The sequence below is a fragment of the Dasypus novemcinctus genome, chromosome 10 (assembly GCF_030445035.2).
Source record: "Dasypus novemcinctus isolate mDasNov1 chromosome 10, mDasNov1.1.hap2, whole genome shotgun sequence".
In the NCBI taxonomy this organism is placed as follows: Eukaryota; Metazoa; Chordata; class Mammalia; order Cingulata; family Dasypodidae; genus Dasypus; species Dasypus novemcinctus.
The window spans coordinates 42,411,373-42,435,611 of NC_080682.1; the positions used below are offsets into that span (position 1 = coordinate 42,411,373).

A 24,239-nucleotide genomic window follows, 5' to 3' on the forward strand; every position below is an offset into this window, starting at 1 on the left:
TCTCCACACCCCCCACTCCTCCAATATCGACAACTTCTTTCATTAGGATGGTGCATTCATTGCATTTAATGAGTGCTTTTTGGAGCATTTTACACAGCATGGATTGTAGTGTATGTTGTAGCTTACACTCTCTCCCAGTCCATTCAGTGGGTTATGGCAGGATATATAACGTCCAGCATCTGTCCTTGCAATATCATTCAGGACAACATCAAATCCTGTAAATGCCCCCATATCACACCTCTTTTTCCTTCTCCCTGACTTTAGCAAGTCCTGTGGCCACTATCTCCACATCAATGATATAATTTCTTCCATTGCTAGAGTCACAATAATTCTAAGTAGAATACCAGTAAGTCCACTCTAATCCATATTTTATTCCTCCATCCTGAGGACTATGGGATGGCAATTGTGAAGTGAAGGGAAAAGATAGGGGCGTGGAGATACTATTGGATTAGGCTTTGCAGGCTTGAGGGCAGCTAGGGTTGGGAAGATTGGTCAGATGGTCCAAGAAATTGGGGGAAGAGTTGCAGGGGGAAAGTAAGTGTCAGGTATGTGGCTCCAACTATAATGTTGAGAAATCTCTTTAGAAAATATAATAAGGAAGGGTTACTGGAGGTTGAAAATTTTGACATAAATATAGCAATGTTTTTCAATTCTTCTGTGCCCATTGTTATTATTCCTACATAATACATGAAAAAGTTTAGGCTCAGTAGTACACAGGCCTATACAAACTTCACATGGCTACTCATCACTGAAAACAGAATACAAAAATAGTCTATCTATTCTAAATAATATGCTCCATGGAACAAATGATGGTGCTTTTGTTCCCTCAATTTAAAGTATCTGTTTTCAGAACATATTCAGAGAACATTTTGTAATCTTCCTCAAAATGAGTGTTGATTTGCAAACTACCTCTGAAATATAAATATAACTGAAGTTCCACAATAGGGAACTCAGAAGTTTCAAACGTGTTAGGGATCTCTACATTGCATCACACTGTCTGTTTTATTGTCTACAGGATATCATGCCTTGAAAGGTATTTTGAAAAAGAATCTGTGGTATTTTTACCCATTTCTCTTTCAATGTAGCAGGAGCTCACAAACCTAACTGTCAGGGTGTATCTTACTGCAGCCTCAGATATCCAGTCATTTCTGTTAATTCTAAAATTACTACCTCATCTCTAATTTCACCTTGAAATCACTCGATGTTTTCTGTTCACCCTGAAACAAGGGAAAATTACCAAGGCTAACCAAATCTGCAGCTTAGCCTCAGCTGGTGTGATGAGAAAGAAACAGAGGGAAGTAGACCCGATAATTCAAGTCTCTGCTGCTCCTTCTTTCTATCCTTGTTTTGTTTCATTTTGTTTTGTTTTTTATGGCAGTGATCAAAAAGGATCCATCCATTTAATATTGCAGGAGATGTGTCTGGCACTACAACAGACATAAAAATCTGCTTTGTGCATTTGTGTTCAGAAGAGGACTTTGTATTCAAAATGTAATAACTAATATGGACCAATTTATCAGCTTAGGACTCCCAATAATCTTACAGGAGCAAATAATCATGATAGATATATTATTTGCTTGACCAAAATTTTTCTATCACCATTGGAATTCCTGTATTATTTGCAGTTAAATCTTTCATCCAAATGACAAATTGGATTCATAAAGTAATGAACAATGTGACAGAATTAATCCTGCTTCGCCTGACACAGAAACCAAAGGTGCAAAAACTCTTGTTTGTTGTGTTTTTACAGTTAAATATTTAATTACCCTGGCAGGCAACCTACTTATTGTAGAGACAATGACCACCAGCCCAGCCTTGAGATGCCCCATGTATTTCTTTCTGTCTTTCTTATCTTTCATAGATGTCTATTCTTCATCTACCATGGCTCCCAAAATGATATTTGACTTACTTGCTGAGAAAAAATTTATCTCCTTCAGTGGATGCATGACTCAGGTTTTTGCAGAGCATTTCTTTATGGGAGTTGAGATCATCCTGCTTATGGCAATGGCCTATGACTGCTACATGGCCATCTACAGGCCCCTGCACTATATGATCACAATGAACTGGTGGGTTTGTGGCCCCCAAGTGGTTGTGTCCTGGGCGGGGAGATTTCTTCATGGTCTTATTCAAATCTTTTTCATTGTGTGGTTGCCCTTCTGTGACCTCAATGTCATTGACCATTTCATCTGTGATCTTTACCTTCTGCTGAAGCTAGCCTGTACTGACACTCACATCTTTGGACTCTTTGTTGTTGCCAATAGTGGGCTACTTTGTATGCTCAGTTTTTCTATTCTTCTCACCTCCTATGTCCTCATCCTTTGCTCCCTCAGAACTCACAGCTCTGAAGGACAGCAGAAGGCCCTGTCCACCTGTGCCTCCCATATTACTGTGGTTATTTTACCCTTTGTACTTTGTATTTCTGAGCACATTCAGCCCATGACCACCTTCCCTATTGATAAAGCAGTGGTTGTATTTTACACTATGATAACACCCATGTTAACCCTTAATCTATACCCTCAGAAAAATGCCATGAGGAAGCTCTGGAAACAAAAGGTGATCTTTTGTAATAATATTAATAAACTAAATAAGCAATAGGTCTAGTACTTAAGAAAATATTTAAACAAAATTGTCTGATAGATAACTACTTTGTTTAAAATTCACGGTTTTAATGCCAACTGCTAAAGTCGTGATGGACTTATTATTATAAGACATAAGGACCAATCAAAAATGAATGCATATGAAGATGAGAGAAAGTCCTAAGGCAGGACTCATCCAAACTTAATATTACTGTGTTGCATGACTTGAGGAGCACCATTTCCATCTGGGAAGGATTTTCCATAAATAAATTATTATCTCTGGCTAAAGCCAAAGAGGGAAATAAAATTATTCCATTTACAGCCATAGAGTAAACTTGCACATGATATCCCCAGATATAATATACATGTGGAGCACGTTTTCTTTCCTTTTTTCTTTAATTCAGCAGATGAATTGTTACACACTCCTTAATAGATTCCCACTTCACGTTTTCTTTCAAAAACACCTACACAGCACTTCACCTCAAAAATTAATAAAAATATTATTAGATGGATTTGTGCCTTAACTAATAGGACCAGAAGTAGATTATGAAAGAATAAAAGTAGCTGGTACAAAAGAAAGAATTTATCATATCTCAGTAATCAAGACAGAGAGTCTGTACTTTCAAATTTTAAAACAAAATGCTAACCAGTTGCAGACCAATGAAATGGGGAACCCTTGAGGTGTAGACACTTACACTGCAACTCAAAGAGAATGTATTCAGCTAAAGAAGAGGATCCAGATCAAAGCCAAGACAGAAGTCTGCCAAACTTAGTGACCCTAATTATCTCTTACAAAATAAATTAACATATACTTTCCCATAGCCATTCCAAATCTTATGTTGAATATATATTACAAACAGATTAATAGTCAAGAGTTAGTAAACAATTTATTCTAAATGAGAAATCAGATTTCTCAATCATGGCTAGCCCGATTGCTTAACACCAAATATCCTAATTTCCCATCATATTTTTTCAGCCCAGTTTTGTTTAAGATCATGTCCTTAGTCTCAGAAGCGATGTGTGCCTCATTCCATGTGAATATTAAGGAGTCAACATGCTCCTATCCAGTTATCTTTTACCCTGCTTCACCAGGCATGAAAGACTGCATTAAAGATAGACCAGGAGAGTTCTGCATGCATCTTTCAGAAGGTACTGGGGACAGAGACAGAGAGGCCACAGGGAAAACCTGGAGTCCACACCCCTGCAGCTGGGAACACTGCCTATCCCCCACACTCAAAGCAAATAGCCTTGGTAAAACCTGTGGGTGAGCACCCAAAAGAAAGGGAAAAGGACATATACCTCGCTGGGAAGATGGATGGTCCAGAGGAAGACTGAGTGTTGTTTCTCTTCAGCAAGTTTAAGCAACATAACCCAGTGTTTTTGTTGTTTTGCTTTTGTGTTTCTTAATGAGAAATCTTTATTGATCAGGGTTCCTGAATATATTTACTCTGAAAACATAATACAAAGGAAACACATTAGAAGGATCTCTGAAGGTACACAGAGGATTAGATGTGGGAATAAGCATAAGCCAAATGACTCTGGAATACTAAGCAGGAATCAGAATGTGTAGCAACTGTCTTTTTGACAGAGTAGTGCAGACAAAAGGCTTATTTTGCTACCCATTCTACTATGAAAGCAGTTCAAACCTGTCTTTTTTTCCTTAAGTCGTTTCTCTCTTAATTTTTTTAGATTAATTCTTTTCATTATTTTTTAAAGATACTTAGATTACACAAATGTCACATAAAAAATGGGGGATTCCCATATGCCCCGCTCCCACACCTCCCACATTTTTCCACATTAATAACACCCTTTATTAGTGAGGAACATTCATTGCAATTGATGTATACATTTTGGAGCATTGCCACTAAGCATGGATTAAAGTTTACATTGTAGTTTACACTGTCTCCCACCCAATCAAAAGATCCAGGCAGTGGAAATTGAAGGATTCCTCTCTGTGGAAAGGTTTGCCAAAGATTGCCATATCCTAGCCAGTCAGGAAAGTGAAGAAATACAGTCTTGTCCCTCCCATTTCTTTCCCAGCCACCTTAAATCTGGTCTCTGCCCCAATAGCAGCTCCCTGGACCTGTTTTGATTGCTTTAATGGGGTAATCTTAAAGTTTTAGGAAAAAATTAAAGTAAAAACCAGAGGAGCTGTGAAATAAAACCACTAGGCAAGAGAAATTGATCAAAAGAGCAAAATCTTCAACCAATCAATAATCAGATGCCTAGATCATGACAAAAGGTAACAGCTATACTAAGAAACAGGAAGTCATGGCAAGTCAAAGGAAAAAAACAAGAATCCAGACAAGACACAGAATATAGAAAACTAATCAATGATGTTCAAACAATTCTCCTTAATCAATTTAAAGAGATGAAGGAAAATATGACTAAAGAGATAAAGATATTAAGATGACATTACATGAGCATAAAGAACAATTTGAAAGACTGCCAAAAAAAAATAACAGAATTTTGGGAATAAAAGACATAATGGGTGAGATTAAAAATATAACAGGAGATTTGAAATGTTAGAAGATGAATAAATGAAATAGAAGACAGAACATTACTTAGCTACAGTGGTAAAAACAGCGAAGTACTAGCACAAAGGTAGATTGACCAATGGGGTAGAACTGAGAGTTCATAAGCAGACCCTCACATCCACAGTCAACTGACTTTTGACAAGGTTATCAAACCCACTCAACTGGGTCTGAATAGCTTTTCTAACAACTAGTGTTTGGAAAATTGGATATCCATATCTAAAAGAAAGAAAAAGGACCCCTAACTCACACTTTTTATATAAAAATTAATTCAAAATGGATCAAGAACCTAAATACAAAAACTATCACCATAAAACTCCTAGAAGAAAATATAGGGAACCATCTTCAAGATCCTGTGATTCTTGGAGGTTTCTTGGACCTTGCTCCCAAAGCATGAGCAGAAAGAGGAAAAAAATAGATAAATGGGACTGCCTCAAAATTAAACATTTCTGGCCCGCCCCCAAGGACGGGGGAGGCGGCGGCCCACTCCCCCCTCCCCGCCTCGTGGAGCGGCTGCAGAGCGGGGAGCGGCCTAAGCTGGCGGGCGCCGCACAGGCGGGCGGGCCAGAAGTGGGGCGGGCCAGAAGCGGGGCGGGCCAGAAGCGGGGCGGGCCAGAAGCGGGGCGGGCCAGAAGCGGGGCGGGCGGGGTCCTGGCTTCGCTCTGGGAACCCATGGCCGCTGGCTCGGAGCCCGGGGAGCCCGGGGAGCCCGGGAAAGGGAAGCCCTTTAAACTTCTAGGGATTTTAGATGTTGAAAACCTTCCCTATGCACGGAATTCAATACTATATGGTTCTTTAGGATCTGTTGTGGCTGGTCTTGGGCATTTTTTATTAAATAAGGGTGGGAGGTGTGGGGAGGTGTGCTGCCAGTGTGCTGATGGTGAATTCTCTTAGTTTTTTAATGCATGGTACCATCTTTAGTTTCTCTTTGTTTTTTGAAAGATATTCTTGTTGTTTATATATCACAGCTTGACAATTTTTTTCTTTCACAAATTTCTCTTTCAAATGGTGTCCACTATTTCCTCACTTGCATTGGTTGTGACATGAAGAATGACGTCATTCTTATCGTCTTCCCCAGTACAACCACATGTTTTGCAACTTTCTATTCTTCAGAAGAGGAAATTGAAGTACAGAGAAGTTGGGAAATTTGCCTAAGATGACAACTCTGGTTGGCCAGAACTCAAAATATGACAACTAACAGGGTTATACTAATAGGTATGTCAGCCATACCAACATTTGCCTCAATTAAATTCAGAAAATATATTCCAAACATTTTCTATGCAAATAAACTAGCTTGAAGTTTCCATGTGCAATCTTTTGTATCTCTCCCAATAACATTATTTTATTTAAGGCTATTTAACAGGCCAGGTCATATGGTTATAAGTGGAAGAATTGGGAATCACATCTTCTAGGTATAATTCATCTGAGATAACAGCATGGCCCTTCGTATACAGTATGTTCTGTTCAGAAGTCTAATCTGCTTAGACTTCCCTTCTACCACCAAGAAATTCCAAAATCAAAGATGCCTAAATTAGGGAAGCAGATATGGCTCAACGGATAGAGCTTCCGCCTACCTATAGGAGGTCCATGGTTTGACACCCAGGACCTCCTGTCCCATGTGGCAAGCTGGTCCATGTGGAGAGCTGCCATACATAAGGAGTGTCACCCTGCACAGGGGTGCCCTCTGTGCAAGGAGCAGCCCCTCACAGGAGAGCAGACTGCCCAGGAGTGGTGCTGCCCACACAGAGAGTTGATGCAGCAAGATGACGCAACAAAAAAGAGACACAGAGAAGAGGCACAGCAAACTAGGGAGCTGAGGTGGAGCAAGAGAATAATCACCTCTCTTCCACACTGGAAGGTCCCGGGATGGATTCCCAAAACTGCCTAATGAGAATACAACAGACACAGAAGAACACACAATGAATGGACACAGAGAGTAGACAATGGAGGAGCGGGTGAAGGGAATAAATAAGAAAGAAAAAAAGATGCCTAAATTATGCTTAGGCAGGTTGCCAAGATAGGTACCAAGGATTGGAGGATGTAGGGAATGATCTCTTCTCTCCACCCTCTTTTCTGTTCAGTTGCTGAAGATTAGATCTGTCTGAGGAAGAAACCCTGCTTTTCTCTGGCAACAGAACCAAAGCTCCTAAACAATCCAGACCTGGTCCGAGTCAGCAGTTTCTCTCCCATCCATTGTGGTCACCTCACAGCACCAGCTTCTGATGCACTACAATAGCATCATGAATAGGGCACAGGATTAGAAATCAGATCACTCTAGACTTAAGTCTGAGTATTAGTAATTAGTTTTTGACCACTGACAAATTTGATGTTATATAATATGGAAATCCTAATAACTTCATCATGGGGATTATATGAGACTCAGATAAGATACCCTACTTAGAAAATTGATACACGAAAATGCTCCTTATGTATTGGTTCTCACAGTTGTCACATTTTCTTTATCCCCTGCAACCTTTCCTGGGACTCTCAAGTCCACCATTAGATATTTTAGCAGAAAGTTCAAACACTACTAGAAAGATTTCAGAATGAAAATTACTTGTGAATAATTATTGAATACTTCTAAATTTGGCTTTCTTTTTGCCTAATTTCAGCATTAGTCCACAATCCTACCACCACAAGAGAAATGAATACAAGCTGCACATAGGAGTTTGGAACATTTTTGTTACATGGGTACCATTACACCATGAGCTCTCTGTTCCTCTGCCAAAGATGACAAGGGACAACAAAGTTTACTCTATGCCAAATGCCATTCTAAGTATTATATGCGTTTTCTCTTATAATCCCACAACAGTTTTATGAGATAGTTTCCTTCTCATCCCCTTTGTATAAGTGTAGAAAATTAGGCATAAAGAGTCTGAGAAATTTGCCCATGTCACATAGTAATAAGTAGAAGAGCCAGCCCTAGGAGGTATAGACTGTACTCCAAAGCTCTTCCTCTTAAGAATGTCAGAATTTTGGTATTGGAGACCAGGTTCTCTAGCCTGCATGTGTCTATCTTCAGGGCATCAACAGTAGTTTTCACTGATCTGATGTTTTCACATTTAATCTTGTTCAATCCTCCCTATAACTCTGTGAGACCAGTTTTGTTATGATTGTTTTGTCTACTCCAATAAGCTCTTGCAACCATTCTCCTGTGAATAGATTAATAGTTGTCCTACATCCAAGGATCCAGGATCACTTCCCATCCACAGGCATAAGATGCTGCTGCCCACCCTAGGTCACAGAAGCCAAGCCACAAGAAGAGGACAGGATAAACCCATTTGGCTGCCAACTTGGATGAAGCTGTTCATTCTAACCCTCTGGGAATGGGGAAAATTCAGAGCATCATCCCTAATTCCTTCTTGTGCTTAGCAATAGCCTTTTAAATATTTACCCATAATCATACATGAAAATGCTAATAAGACAGACTCTGGGAATTCCTGAGTCTGGAACATAAACTCAATTTAAGCACATAAACATAGTCAACCACAGATCACAGATGCTATTGTGTTCTAAATTGCCAACTCATTTGTATTCAGAATGAGTGACCAAAAAAGCCATCTCAAGTCTTAGCACAGAATTTCATAAAGAAACAGTTTAAAAAGCTGACTTGCGAGACCTGCTACGCCAGAGCAACTTTCATTTGTTGTTGAGTTCATGGTACTTGTAATCCTTAATTATTCTGCTTTAACATAGCATGCTGTTTTCAGGTTGGAGTAAAAGTTCAAGACGTTCATAATATTCTTTTCTGGTGATCAGGAAAGTATAACTGGCATTTGTGCAGCAGGGAGGCTTGGGAAAAGATGTCCAACAGTGGTTAGGTTACTCCCAATCAAGTTTTCCTGAAGCCTAAGTTTTCAAAGTTCTGAATAAAGAAATTCTTTTTTTTTTAATGTTAAACCTTTTATTTTGAAATACTTTCAAAATTACAGGACAGTTACAAGAATAATACAAAACCCATACAGAGAACTCCAACATACTTCTGCCTCCACGCGCAGGTACCCAACCCACCAATTTTAACATTTTGTCACATTTGCCACATCATTCTATCTATCCATTTAACAATTTCCTGAATGCTTGTAAGTTGCTTACATCATGCTCTTTGAATACTTATTACTGTCATGTGCATTTCCCAAGAATATGGATATTCACTTATGTAACCACCTTAAGTGCAATTATCTAGTTCAAGAAATTTAACATTTATATAAAGTATGCAGTCTGTATTCCAATTCCTTTAGGGACTGTGATAGAGCTCTCCTGGCTAGGAATTCAGCACTCACTCAGTTGTTGTTTTTAACTCTAACCACTATGAAACTATCCAAACATTTTTATGTACCCTGGATATATGTCCTATAGAACTCCCTGCCAACCATGTGTCCCCTGTCAATAACATCCCACACCAGTATTCCTCCCCTGCCATTGTTGAACCTCTCTGTGATCCAAAACTTCTTGAAAAGTGAAGCCCAATATATTGCCAGGTTCCATTATTAGTAAAATGGAATATAGTGATGAGTTTAAAGTTTAGATATAGAATGCATATTAATTTAGAAAAATTAAGGTAAAAATAAATTGGAGTATCAAAAAATTTAAAAATGCGAAAGCTTTGTTTTTGATGTTTTGCCTTCCATCACTGCAATAAGTGTTGCCCTGTATGCAACTTGGCAAGGCAACTACTTACGACTTTTCCTTAGTGTCTACATCCTTTTCTTTTCTTTTTTCTAATTATTAAGCTTATCTTCACAAGAGTCTTAGGTCACAGTAATTCATATATACAATATACAGTACTCCCACATATCCAACATAAAACCTTTTCCCTTCCACAGCAATAATCTTTTTACGTATTCATACTATATTTACTGAAACTGATGTACAGATATTGAGACAATAGCTTTCAAACAAGATAACATTTGGGTTTACATTGTGGTTTATATTTTAGACTATACAATTTTCTAAATTTTTAGTTATCTTATGTTTTACATTATGAATTACATTTTAGCCTATCAGCCCCTATATATTATTGGTGTAATTTTACATGTCTTATATCCATCCTTGCGTACTCTTGTGAAACACTTCTATTGCCCTCTCAGTTACATTGGTTCCATCTATTCAATACCTCTTTCCCCCTCCCTTTAAGGCCCACAGTGACAGTCAATCTTCATTGCTTGAAGGGCCATGTTCAGAGATACTTGCAACAATGTTGAGGGCTTGACATGCTCAACTGTCCTAATGCCCTGGGAGCCACCATTTCTCTTGTGAGATACAGTTCCCTCTATTTGATGGCATCAGTCCTCCCCAGGATGTGGATATACCTTCACTCTCATTATATGAGTCTCTATCCAATGATATAACCCACTATGGCAAAATGAGCTTTCACATATTCCCTAGGAGCCTGTCCTGCATCAGATTATCCCCTTTAAGCATCTTAAACAGGGAACTTTCCTTATTATATTTTTGAAAAGGTTTTCTCAGCATTATACTCTCAACCAAATCCCTGACAATCTCCTATGTTCATATGTTGCCCCACCCTCCCCCCAATTTCTTGGGCAATATTACCCATCCTCCTATTCCTAGCCCCACCCAAAGGTTACCCTATGCCCCCATTTTATCCCTTCCTTGTACAAATACTGACCTCCAGTTTATCATAGATTTCACCCATGTAGGTGTCAGCTTACATCCTTCCTCTACCCCCCAGAGCTCCTGTAAGCCTATCATCCAGTCTCTAGCTCTCTGAGGCAGTTTGGTTTACTTATTTCATATCGTTGAGGTCATGTAGTATTTGTCCTTCAATGCCTGCGTTGCTTCAAAGAAATTCTTATCTGAGCTGGGATGCTTGCGGCCCACATTCACAGGATGGTGTGAACATATAAAACAAAAATAAACACATACCAGAAACTAAAATTTACTTAGGAAGTCTCCCTTAAGAAGCATTGTCAAGTCACTGATTGAGTTAAAGAAACACTAAAGTAAAAATGGATGAACTTGCAAAGCAGCAGTTAGAGATGGGTCAGTGATCACTAACTCCAAAGAAGTGTTCTCTGCAAATACGGAATGAACTTGTTACTTCTTCCCCAAATGCATTCAGAGAGGAAGGTACAAACAGGGATTTCTTAATTAGTATTTTTCTCTCAAGGTGACACTAAGGTTCAGTTTACAGGTAAGGTACATTTAAACATGATTTCTACTGTCAGAGTTTTTTATGAATAATGATTGGCTACTCAGAATAGCGTTCACTTGAGATACTATGAACCCATACCTGAAATAAGAAAATAAAACTTCTTTTATCAAATCATCTTGCTGATTATAAAGGCAATATATTCTCTTTAGAGAAAAAGAAGAAAACAACAATCCTCATGCCATATAATCAAGATAAACACTATTAGTCTTTAGTGTATTGCGGTCACCCCTCGGGCTGAAGCGTGGTTTGCTGGCCTGGCGGGGGAGCGGCCGCGGTAGGCCAAGCCGCTGCCCCCATAATAGGGTGGCTGGTCGAACTCACCGCCACCCCTGAAGGAAGCTCGGCATGGGCGCAGAGTGCCCTCGGGTCTCCCCTTCTCGGCAGCCATGCTTCCGCGGCCGCCCCTCCTCCCAGATGGCGCCACACGATGCCTTCTTTCTCCCTGCGCAGGCGCAGGGCAGAAAATTCCAGTCTGCCCTTTTCCCCTCCCCCGACAGCAGCAACAGCCAGGTGTGGGCAGAAAAATCCAGCCCGCCCTTTTCCCTTCCCCCGACAGCAGCAACAGCCAGGCGTGGGCGGGAAACTCAAGTCTGCCCTCCACCCCAGCAACAGCAGCCACCAATCCCTAAACCCTGCCCCTTCCCCCAGCAACAGCGACAGCCAATCCCTAACCACCACCCCTCCCCCGTCCAGTACCGCCCACTGACCTTTTGCCGGCAACCAATCAGAACAGGGCGTGGCTTCGACCAATCAGCCTTCCCCAGCCCCTATAAAACTGTTGCCTCTCCCTCAGTAAAGTGGACTTGCGTGTTTACCTTGTCTCCGCGGTAGTTCTTCTGCCGTGCGCCCTCCAGTCCTGAGAGCCCCCGACAAGGGCCTGGCCTCCCTTGTCCCCAGTTCGTCGCCTGCTTCTCCAGGCGACCCCTTCGTCGCCGGCTTCGCCGGGCGACCCCTTCGTCGCCTGCTTCTCTGGGCGACCCCTTCGTCGCCGGCTTCGCCGGGCGACCCCGTCAGCCGAACCGCGCAATCCCTTGTGAGACCGATCCCTCGTCTGCTGCCGGACTGACCCCTGGTCCCAAGCGGGACCGACCCCTCGTCCAGAGCTGGACCGACCCCTCGTCCGCAGCCAGACCCCACCTCTACCGACCGAGCAAGCCGCCGCAGTGTATGGTTCTTTTCTATGTACATTTGTCTTTTAGGCAATTGAGTCCATAACATATAGCCATATAATAACTTGCATTTTCTACTCAGTATTTAATTGAAAACAACTTTCCACGTCATTAATAGTCTTACAAATCATTTTGATGTACACCTGATATTGCATAACCATATTTCACAATGCATTTAATTTTACCTGCTATGTAGATATTTGGGTTGTCTTCATTTTTCCCCTGTTATGTTTATAAGAATGTGAAATGCAAACTGCATGCAAAATTTTGCTCAAATTCTTTGGCTCAAGTAAATTCTAAATATGAACTAACGAGCAGTGGATAATAAAGCTCCCATCAATGTTTATTAATTTGCCACTTAAGTAAATTCACTAGTTTTTAAATTTCATGTATTTATTAGGACTTATGAAATGCAGGATATTTTAGATAACTAATTTTTTCCTAAAGATTACCTTTTCATTAATTTTGCCTTTTCTTTATTTTTAACTTATTTCTGTAATAATGGTTACAATTATTATTGCAATTATTTGCTGCAATTATTTTTCCAGTGTGTTACCTAACTTCATGAAGTTGAATCCATCATTTTTGTCCTTTTATGCCACTTTATTTTTGCTTAATGTGTTCTACTCCATTGAGAGATCAGATTCATTTTTATCTCTATTTTTGTTTCTGTACATCTTTATAGTTTATTTTAACATTTTACTGCATGTGATTCTTTAATTTACTTTATTTAATGTTTCAAGCTGACATGAGACTTACTTTGCTTTGAAAGATGCCTCAGTTATTGAAAAAACTTTATTACCTCCATGTCATATTCTTTTAAATACTTTTTAAATTAGAGTCTTTTGAGGATTTGAGCATGCTTGCCTTTATTGACCTTGCCTGTGTTTGTCAGATTCATTAAGTATTTTTAGCCAATATGTTTTGTAAATTATCATCTAATATTTTTCTGTCTATTGTACTGATTTCTGATTCAAAGTTTTTTTCTTAATATAATTTGTTGTTTGCCTAACTTCTTAAATTGAGTACTTAGTTTATTTATTTCCTCTCTCAGTTGATTTATTTAACTAATGTTATAAAAGCAAACCTTTCAAGGATAAAAATATTGATATATGATTTCTCCTTTTGTTTTTCTACCAATAATTTGGAAGTATAAGAAAAGCTATATTTTTTAAATTTTAGTGTACAAAATTTGACATAATAATATTCTTCAATTCGTTCTATGTCCTTTGTTCTGTTTCCTTTATTATACATTTAGAAAAAAAGGATCACAAAATGACATGGCTAGTAGTAAGTCACTGAAAACAAGATAAATCATTGTGCTTTTCTTTCCTCACCTTAGATACAACTTTTTTAGTAATAGATCCAGAGAATGCTTCATAAGTTCCTTAAGAGTTTTGATTTGCAAAAGGACCCTGAAATCCAAATATGACAGAAGTTACCCAAATAGTGATATCCAGGGTTTCAAATAACTTTAGGAAATATTGCATTACATCATGCTACCTTGTTTTATCCTCTTCCTGATAGGGTACTCCCAGAGGTTGTCAATAAAGAATCTATGATATTCTTATACAATTTTGATTCAATGTAGCATAAGCTCAGAAATCTACCAGGGTGCATCTTCCTGCAGCTTCAAACACTCACTTAGTTCTGTTGTTTCAGAAATATGACCACATCATCCATAATTTCAAATTATACTCACATGATGTTTTATATTTATCCTGAAACAAGTAAAAATGATCACAGATGAAAAACTCTGCAACTTAACCTAAGGAGCATGAGTGACTAGAGAAGAAACATCAGAAAATACACTTTTATGAATTCAAGACTCTATTACTCCAGCTCCTTTCACATTCTTGTTTTCCATGGGAGAACATACTCTGATAGTGACTGAGAGAGAATCCTGCCGTGTATGATTTCAGGAAAGCTGCCTGGCATGTTAACATTCATAAAACCATGTATGTATGTGTGTGTGTGTGTGTGTGTGAGAGAAAGAGAGAGAGAGACAGTAAGAGTGTAGAAGTGGTCTATTAATTCAATAAGTGACTCAAAATTTACCTAACAATAAGATTAAGATTTCTCTGCTCAGCTTTTCCATAAATCATAAAGGAAACATTTTGTCTGACAATTATAATATTTTCTTGGTCAAAACTGATCTAATGCCATTGCAGTCCCTGTGCACTTTTACAGATAAATCAATTATCCAAATGCAAAATTAAATTCTTGGTGCAATGAACAACGTGACAGGATTCATCCTGTTTGGCCTGACACAGAACCCAAGCATGCAGAAACTCTTGTTCGGTGTGTTTACAGTCATCTATTTAATCTCTCTGGCAGGGAATCTACTCATTGTAGTGACCATCACCACCAGCCCAGCCCTGAGATCTCCCATGCATTTTTTTCTATCTTTCTTGTCCTTTCTAGATGGCACTTTCTCTTCTATCACAGCCTCCAAAATGATATTTGACTTACTTGCTAAGAAGAAAACTATATCCTTCAGTGGTTGCATCACTCAGCTATTTGTGGAGCATGTCATCGGAGGAGCTGAGATCATCCTACTCACAGTGATGCCCTATGACCGCTACGTGGCCATCTGCAGGCCCCTGCACTACATGATCACAATGAACCAACGGGTATGTGGTCTCCTGGTGGCCATGCCCTGGGCTGGGGGATTTCTTCATGCTCTGATTCAAATGCTTTTTATGGTGTGGGTACCCTTTGTGGGCCCAATGTCATTGACCATTTTTTCTGTGATTTTTTCCCTCTACTAAAACTCTCCTGCACTGATACTCACATCCTTGGACTCTTTGTTGCTGCCAACAGAGGGTTCATATGTATGCTCACTTTTTCTATTCTTATCACCTCCTATGTCCTAATCCTTTGCTCCCTAAGATTCCACAGTTCTGAAGGACAGCGAAAGGCTCTCTCCACCTGTGCCTCCCATATTACTGTGGTCACCTTATTCTTTGTGCCTTGTGTATTTGTATACCTTCAGCCCATGAGCACCTTCCCCATTGATAAAGCAGTGGCTGTGTTTTACACTATGATAACACCCATGTTAAACCCTTTAATCTACACCCTCAGAAATGCAGAGGTGAAAAATGCCATGAGGAAGCTCTGGAGCCAAAGTGTTCTCTTGGGTAACAATTAAGATAAATAGATAAGATAAAACACAAAATCCATTCATATTTTAAGAAAAATTGTGCCTAAGGTAAAAAGTATGGTCTTACAGTCAGAATATGTGGATTAAGAATATATTACGCCCTTGTCTGGAATCCTAAATATTTCCTCTTTCATAAATGGTGACCAAAATCCATTCCAATTAGAAACTTCTTTGCATATGCAGGTTGTTAATTAATGGTATTGATTAATTGACTTGAAATTGTCACAATGTTTGGAAAGCCCATGGGTTTCCATATTCTATACAAAAGTTATCTGCAAATCTTCAGGTATACCTTAAAGAACCCATAACCCAAGTATTAAATATATTTAAAAGTTTTATGGTTAGTTTCTGTAAAAATGCATTGTATTAATCCAACTGCTGATGTCAGTGTAGACTAGTTTTTCTGGGACATCAACCAAAATCAATGTGTTTGGACGAAGAAGAGAAAGGCATTAAGGTAGAAGTCATTCCAGAAAAAGTCACATCCAAAAGTAATGGTTTTGTGCTGCACAACCCACCGAGCACCAATTACATAGTAATATAGACCCTGCCCTGATTCCTGATAAATTCTTTTCTCTGCCTAAAGCCAACAAGAGATATTATATTATTCCAGGTTAAGCCATAAAGCAAACTTACCCGTGATATTCCCATATAAAATATATATGTTGAGCAATTTTTCTTTCAGAAACATCCACACAGAACATCACTTTCAAAATAACTTTTATTGAATGGATTAGAGCCTCAGCTAATAGGAATAAAAAGAGCTGGTACAAAAGAGGGAGTTTATGATATCTGAGTCATAAAGGGAGAAAGTCAAATTCAAATTTGAACAGGAAATTCAGATCAATTGCAATAGCAACAAAATACTCATTTGAGATGTTGTCACTTAAGTGCAACTCTAAGAGAGCAAGCCTGGGTAAAAGAAAAGAATCCGGATTGTCCAAGGCACATGTCCTACCAAATGTTGATATTTCATTTCTGTCTTCCTAAGGACTGAATTGACCCAAATTACTCCATTGCTATTCGCATATCTCATGATATATAAATTCATATTCAAAGTTAATAAACAATTCATTCTGAATTGGCAATCACATTTTTTCTACTTTGATCCATCAACCCATGTGCTCCAACCTTATTTTCAGCTCCCTTTTGTTTAAGAAGGGCCATATGACTTGCTTGCAAAAGTGACATGTCGTACTCAGGCTGAAACATTTAGGAGCCAGTGTACTACTACCCAGCTTCCATCTTCCCTCCTGCATCAGGCTTAGAAGAAATGCATTATGATGATAGGACTATACAGACCAAGCCACCTGAATCACTGAAAAATGTCCTACATGATCCCCCAAACCTCAGTGGATTTTGACTGAAAATAAAATAAATTTGTGTATGTTAAACCTCAGATATTTCAAGATTCATTTTTACAACAACAAAATAGTTTATTCTAACTAATGCATTGACTAACTTCGTCAATACAAAGATTTACAAATACTATAAAAGGAAATATCTGCATTACATTTGCAAATCTCTAGGTTTTTGTGTACATGGATAAATAACAATCCTTGCCAATCAGGTTACATTAAGGTTTTTTCCTGCTTCAATGTAATACATTAATTAACTGGAGTATTTAAATAATAAATTTATATACCTCTTTATTCCCCTTTGCATAAGATGAAAGGGAATACAGAAGAAAATTATACAGTCTTACACTAGAGGGTGCCAACCACAAATTATGAACTCCAGTATAAGCTAACTGTCCAATGCATCTTTTTTTAAATAAGTCCATTTTTAAATTATTTATTTATTAAGTTTTGTTCCCCCAAGATGGCATCCTCATCTGTTTGCTCGTTGTTTTTGTTCATTGTCTGTTCATTGTTTGCTCATTGACTTGCCTATTGTTTTTGCTTATTGTTTTTGCTTATTGTCTGCTTGTTGTCTGTTCATTGTTTTTGCTCAATGTCTGCTGGTTGTCTGCTCTCTGTTTATTTGTCTTCTTCAGGAGGCCGAACCCAGGACCTCCCATGAGGGAGGCAGGCACTCAACTGCTTGAGCTACTTCGGATCCCTGTTCCATGCATCTTAGGCAAATCTCCCTACCCCTCTAGAGCTCCTGGTTGGGAGAGCAAGTCTTTTCAATTGGATAAGCCTCTCCTGGATCATCATTTTGGATTCTCTCAGTATGCCATGCTCAACATCTAAAAATCTCTGCAGGATGTCTAGCAAGGTGGGGTCAATGCTGATTAAGCCACCAGATGTTTTGTGGCAGTTGGATCTTTTGGTTTGTGCAATTTAAGGGAAAACTTTCACCCCAAAATATTGAATATCCCATAAACATGATGACTGAAGATTTTCTGTCCCGAATACAGTTCCATCTAGGTATGCCATAACACTGATAATAAATGGCTATTGTTTATGTCCAGAAGGGAAATATCAATTATATTGGGAAACTAAATCACTCCCTAATCAATCTACCTCAACGTTATCTTTTGATTCTATTTCTACTTTCTTTAAATACATTCCCTCTACTTTCACATATGGTATATTCAAAAGTGCAAATGAAGCTCCACATATCTGGCAGTTAGTAGTCATCTGCTTCCCATTATACAGACAGCTTAGCAGCATATCATATGGATTTGTGGCAACACAGAAGCTCTGCTTTTCAACATTCTATGCCCTGTATGATTTTTCTGGTGGCTATCACAGTCATCTGAAAAATAAAACATACTCCATAAACCCTAAACCCAACTAAAACTACAGCTGTCTACCCATAATTGAGTCATCTAGGCACTACATCTCTTTTCTCCGAATAGCAAGGTGGAGACTTAAGGCAGAGCTAGAAAATCAACAAGGGTCCAATTCCCCTTTTCTGGAGTAAACAGATGTGCAGGTTATTTTTTGAGTCAATCTTTAATCAGCACTGTATCTGAGAAAAAGAGCTAAGAGTACCATCTCTTATTCTAAAGTGGAAATGGAAATGGCATCAATGCATTCCTTCTTGATATCATCACCCACATATGAGTGTCTTTCTCTTTGCTGTAATATCCACTATTTCCATTTATTGCTACCTTTGACTCATAACATTCTCCCCATCATCAGAATTTATATATCAAACATACTATTTACCCACAAAGCTGGATATAAGAATAAGAAAAAAATATTAACATTTATCTTCAGATTCACTTTGTGGTGGTTTGAAACTGCATGTATCCCAGATAAGCATGTTCTTAAAGTTAATCCATTCCTGTGGGTGTAGAGATATTGTAAGTAGGTTTTCATGAGGTTACTTCCATTAAGGCATGGCCAAGGGTGGGTCTTAGTCTTCTTACTGGATTCCTTTATAAATGAAATAAATCCAGAGAGAGAGAGGGAAAGAAGCAAAGCCACAGAAGCAATAAGCTGAAAGCAACGAAACCATGAAAAGAAGGGAGAGACCAGCAGGCACTGCCATGTTCCTTGCCATGTGACAGAGGAGTCTAGGATTGTTGGCAGCTGGTCTGCAGGAAGAAAGCATCACCTGAATGATGCCTTGACTTTGAGGACATTTTCATGGCCTCAAAACTGTAAGTATGGAAGCTAATAAATTCCCATTGTTAAATATAATAATAAATTCCCATGGTTAAAGCCAATGCATTTCATGGAATCTGGTTCAGACAAATATCATACGATTTGGTAGGAAAAAATCTAAGAATTGTTCTTGCAATATGGTGCATGAACCACATTCATGATCTTCCTTAAATGTGCTACATGAAGTAAATTTATGGCCCACCAAAAGTATCTTAAGAATATGTACTGTCAAATTTAATTGCATGGATATCGTGTTTGGGGCATCAGTACCACTTTTCATGGGTACACATACATTTAATCCCATGCTGGTGCTCACCGGATCAGGCAATGCAAACAAAACACTCTATTAGGTGGCATAAAGTTGTGTAATTCCAGACTACTTCACCTCCTCATTTTATTCCAATGATTTGATAATATTTCCAATGGAGTATCATCTGCAAAGATTTCATGAGTTTGAATATTTGAAAGGACAAGGCTCCATATACCATACTCAGGTAAGGTATTGTTGTTGTTTTTTAAAGAAAATTTAGATAACATGAATGTTACATTAAAAATATAGGGGATTCCCATATGCCATACTCCTATCCTTTCCCATACTTTCCCACATTAAAAACATCCTTCACTGAAGCACTGCCACTAACCATGGATTACAGTTTACATTATAGTTTACAGTCTGACCCGTGCAATTTCGTAAGTTATAACAAATATATAATGGCCTGTATTTAACATTGCAGTGTCATGCAGGACAATTCCAATGTCCTGAATATGCCCCCATATTATACCTATTTTTCCCTTTCCCTTCCCTCAGAACCTCTGGTCGCCACTGCCTCCACATCAATGATAAAAGTTCTTCCATTGCTAGAATCACAATAAGTCTATAGTAGAATGATAGTAAGTCTACTTTAGTCTGTTGTTCATTCCCCAGTCTTGAGGATTTAGGGATGGTGATGCCCACCCTGCCTCTAATTGGGAGGGGGGGGAGTGCAGCCTACATCCCATGGGGCAGGTAGATGGAACTCTCTTGCTTGCAGTTGCAGATTCTCTTGTTCCTTGGGATGGGCGTTGTTATCATCATCCCCTTGTTAGTTGTCCTGGGTGAATCCAATGAACTGGAGAATAGGTGCTACAATTCTGTTGAGATTCAGGGCCCAACTGGCACATGGACAGACCAAAGATTTAAATCTCTTGGACATACACTTATCACCTATCAAGTATAGTACTTGATATAGTATAGTACAAGTATAGTATCAAGTATAGGTAGAAATAGAAGGGGCAGAAGAGCCATGTGTAGGGAAACCACAAATAAGTCCAACTCTGTCACACTGGGGAGCAAAAATTCCAAGGTAAGGCTCACTGGCGGGCACCACTCCTGAGCTGTGGTCAAGCCTTTTTTATATTTTAAATCACTAACAATCATTCTTCTGAATATTTTGTATGATTTATCAAACTAAAGAAATCAAATGGGTAACAATCAAAATGCTAATAATTTGTAACATTAAATAAGGTGTGGGTATTGCTTTAAAGACACATTTCAACTTGCCAAATATTCCAGCACAAGTTTGTTCCTAATTATGCACACGTTTGACAACTCTTTTGCCTCTTCTCACCACTGAAATTTTAACTTTGTTAAAATTTAACCTTGTGAAATATATGAATATATTGATTTAATGTAACAATTAATTGATAACTAACACTCATTCCTCCTATGAACATTCAGATTTCATTAGACAAGCATCATGTGGAGGTTTTAATTCAATTTCCCAATACATTTGGTCATCAATATCAGTATTATCACACATTTGCTGAAGTCAGTCAAATGAGTCTTATAATAACAGTATTAACCAAAGAGCAGTTACATTTTTTATCACATTAAGATCACTACAAAATAAATCCTTTAGAATTGCAATAGCATTTTCTTGACTTACCCACAAAACTGGCCTTTGCCCGTCTACCAAATTAGATTAGAGTATGAATCAAAGTCCAAGTATCAGTTAATTCTGGATCTGAGTTTCTTGGTGGCATAGACACAAGGACAGTTTCAAAGTAAAAGGCTATGCAATTATGGAATCCTTAATTAGGCTTACCATTAAGTAATGACCATCTTCCACCAGCCACCAGCCAGTAAATTCCTAGTCAAATTTAAAAGATTTCCAGTTCTGACTAACTGCTCTATTGGGTACATCTGGTGTATGGTGGATGGTGGGGCCTTCACAGTTAGAGAACACCTTAGCAGTTCACATCGCTTCATGTATTCCCCTAAGCTCTGGGGACCAAAAGATTCCCACAAATCTATTCCTGTGCTTCTCCTGCCAAGAAGTCAGGCCATTGCCTTTGAACTACCTATGAAACCATTTAAGGAGCGTACTTCACAGCTTCTCTTAGATCAATGTGCATGAACTTTCCATCTTTGTTTCTTGGTATGCTGTATATATTTTTTTGAGAGTGTTTTATCCATTTTTCTACAGCTATCATACCTATCCAGGTTGTTTGCCATACTCTCACTTACTCCCAAAAAAGAGTATCCCTTCTACTAGCCAATAATGTTTTATAAGTCGTTTTCTTTAGTATGCTTCTCCTCGGAAAAGCAAAATTTTGCATGAACTCCTAGATCTGTGTTAAATATTACCAGGACTATTTTTGGGTGTTTTGGCCAGTGATAATTTATTCATAAAACATGTTGTCTCTGAACATGTATTGTTAAAGGAAAGTTGAAGTACCTATCTTGGGGAACAAAATGTTGAATTGAATTTCCCAAGAAAATGTCACGTGGGTATTGTTCAACATGAGATGTACTTATTTCGAGTGTGCTAAAAAGCTCTCCATAGGCATCCCAAGCAGGCATTGGAGCTAAGTGCATAAGCCCACAAAAATCATTCCTAAAATGAGGTTGGTTTCTCATTCCATGTATTCTTTACTTTGGTTATAGCACTCAATTTCTAAAAAATATATGATTAATCAGCACATAATAATATGAAAAGTCAGAAATGCAGCTAATAGTTTATATCCATAGAATCTGGGTCATTTGTTCAACAGGCCATCTCCTAGGTTAATAATTGCACATTGACCTGGAACTTTGCTATTGAATAAAGTTCTTTGCATATCCAGGACACAGTAATTCTCACATGTTCTTTCCTAAAAGAGATCTTCTGAAATAGAAGTAAACTGTAAAATGAAAACCTAAATGACAAAGAAAAATTAGAATTCCTCCAAGACTTCATGCACAAGTTCTTGTTAAATTCATTGTTATACAATCCATAGATGAATCCAGAAAGTATGTATCTTTTTAAGATGTTTTTTAAAATATATATTTTATTTATTTTTAAAAGATACATATATCACACAAAATGTTACATTAAAAAATATAGATTCCCTTATGCTCCATTCCCCACACCCGACACTTTTCCCACATCAACAACTTCTTTCATTAGTGTGGTACATTCATTGCATTTCATGAATACATTTTGCAGCACTGCTACAAAGCATGGATTATAGTTTACACTGTGGTTTATACTCTCTCCCAGTCCATTCAGTGGGTTATGACGGGATATACAATGTCCTGCTTCTGTCCCCACAACATCATTCAGGACAATTCCAAGTCCCAAAAATGCCCCCATATCACAGCTCCTTTTCCCTCTCCCTCCCTTCAGCATCTCCCATGGCCACTGTCTCCACATGAATGATATAATTTCTTCCATTGCTAGAGTCACAATCATTCTATAGTAGAATAACAGTAAGTCTGCTCAAATCTGTTATTTTATTCCTCCATCCTGAGGACTCTGGGAAGGTGATGCCCATTCTACCTCTCAATTGAGAGGGGGCTTCAATCCCACACAGCTGGTGGATGGGACTCTCGTGCCCACATCTGTAGACTCTCTCAGTTCCTTGGTGGGGTGGTTGTCAGTCCTCATATCCATGTGTTGCTGTACCTACTCTCCAGTTCATTGGAAAGTATGCATTTTAAATCCAAGAGGGCCAATCCTGAAACTTCACCTGCAAAAGAATGAAGGAGACAGGGCTTCAGTAGGATAAGTTTTACTCCTAAGGATGTCTGTAAATATATCTATAATAACATTTTTCTCTAGCTCTTACTCTTTCATGGGGCACCAAAATAATGTTGCCTTTTCTATTATGTTATTCATTTACTGGCTTCTTTTATAAGCAGTTACTTCTCCTTCTTTCCATGTGAATTAATATTCACACAGAGCCTTCACTGGATCCTTCACCCAGGGTTCCTTTTATCTGTCATCTAAAGACCTTTACCCAAACCATTTTGGCAATCCATTGACTACAGCTCAAGGATGGGCAAGATTTACACCATATCAGTGCTGCTTTCATCCAGTTCCTCTGATGCCATGTGGAATATTGTTCTTAATTCAGCCCTTTGAATGTAATGCCTCTTCCCTCTGAAGACCACTGGTCTCTCTGCTCCTACATTCCAGATTGAGTGCTGACCCTGTACTTATTAACTAACCTCTGTAAGCCATACTGCTTGTTAGACATACTCCAATAAGTGATCATGCAGAGGTGCCCATTCAACTAAGGGTTAGATAACTCCTCAGGGAAATCTAAAGTACAGCACAAATGAACTGCCACCACCTGTTTGACTATGCAATGGATTCCCCCTTTCAAATATACTTGATTTATCAATTCCATTTAATGAGGGAATATTCTAATGTTCATTTCCCTACATGCTGGAATGATTATGATATAAACCAGGATGTACTGGTACATTCACTCTCAAAATAATATTATGTCCGTCAATAATAAAAGCAGTTTCACATAAAATCCTATAACAAGCAGGCAAGGCCATTTCAATGGTGAATACTTTTTTAGATGCAACAGTCAAAAAGATCCCCATCCAAAAGCACAATGGTTTCCATCACATCAGAGCAGAACTTACCCTCCCATCACATCTAGTGGATAAGACACATCACAGCACTAGTGTCTATGAGGTAAAATAACTTAGTGATAAGAGCTCAGGTTTAGAAATCAGATCAGTCTAGATTTAATTCTGAGCACTACCAATTATCAGCTTTTTGATTTGAACAATTCATACTCAAAA

General features: G+C 38.5%; 1 pseudogene; it reads left to right on the forward strand.

Annotated features, from left to right (window-relative positions):
• The first annotated feature begins 14,654 nt into the window (after positions 1-14,654).
• On the forward strand, positions 14,655-15,605 carry LOC131280290 (olfactory receptor 4C5-like; annotated as a pseudogene).
• Positions 15,606-24,239: the final 8,634 nt, after the last annotated feature.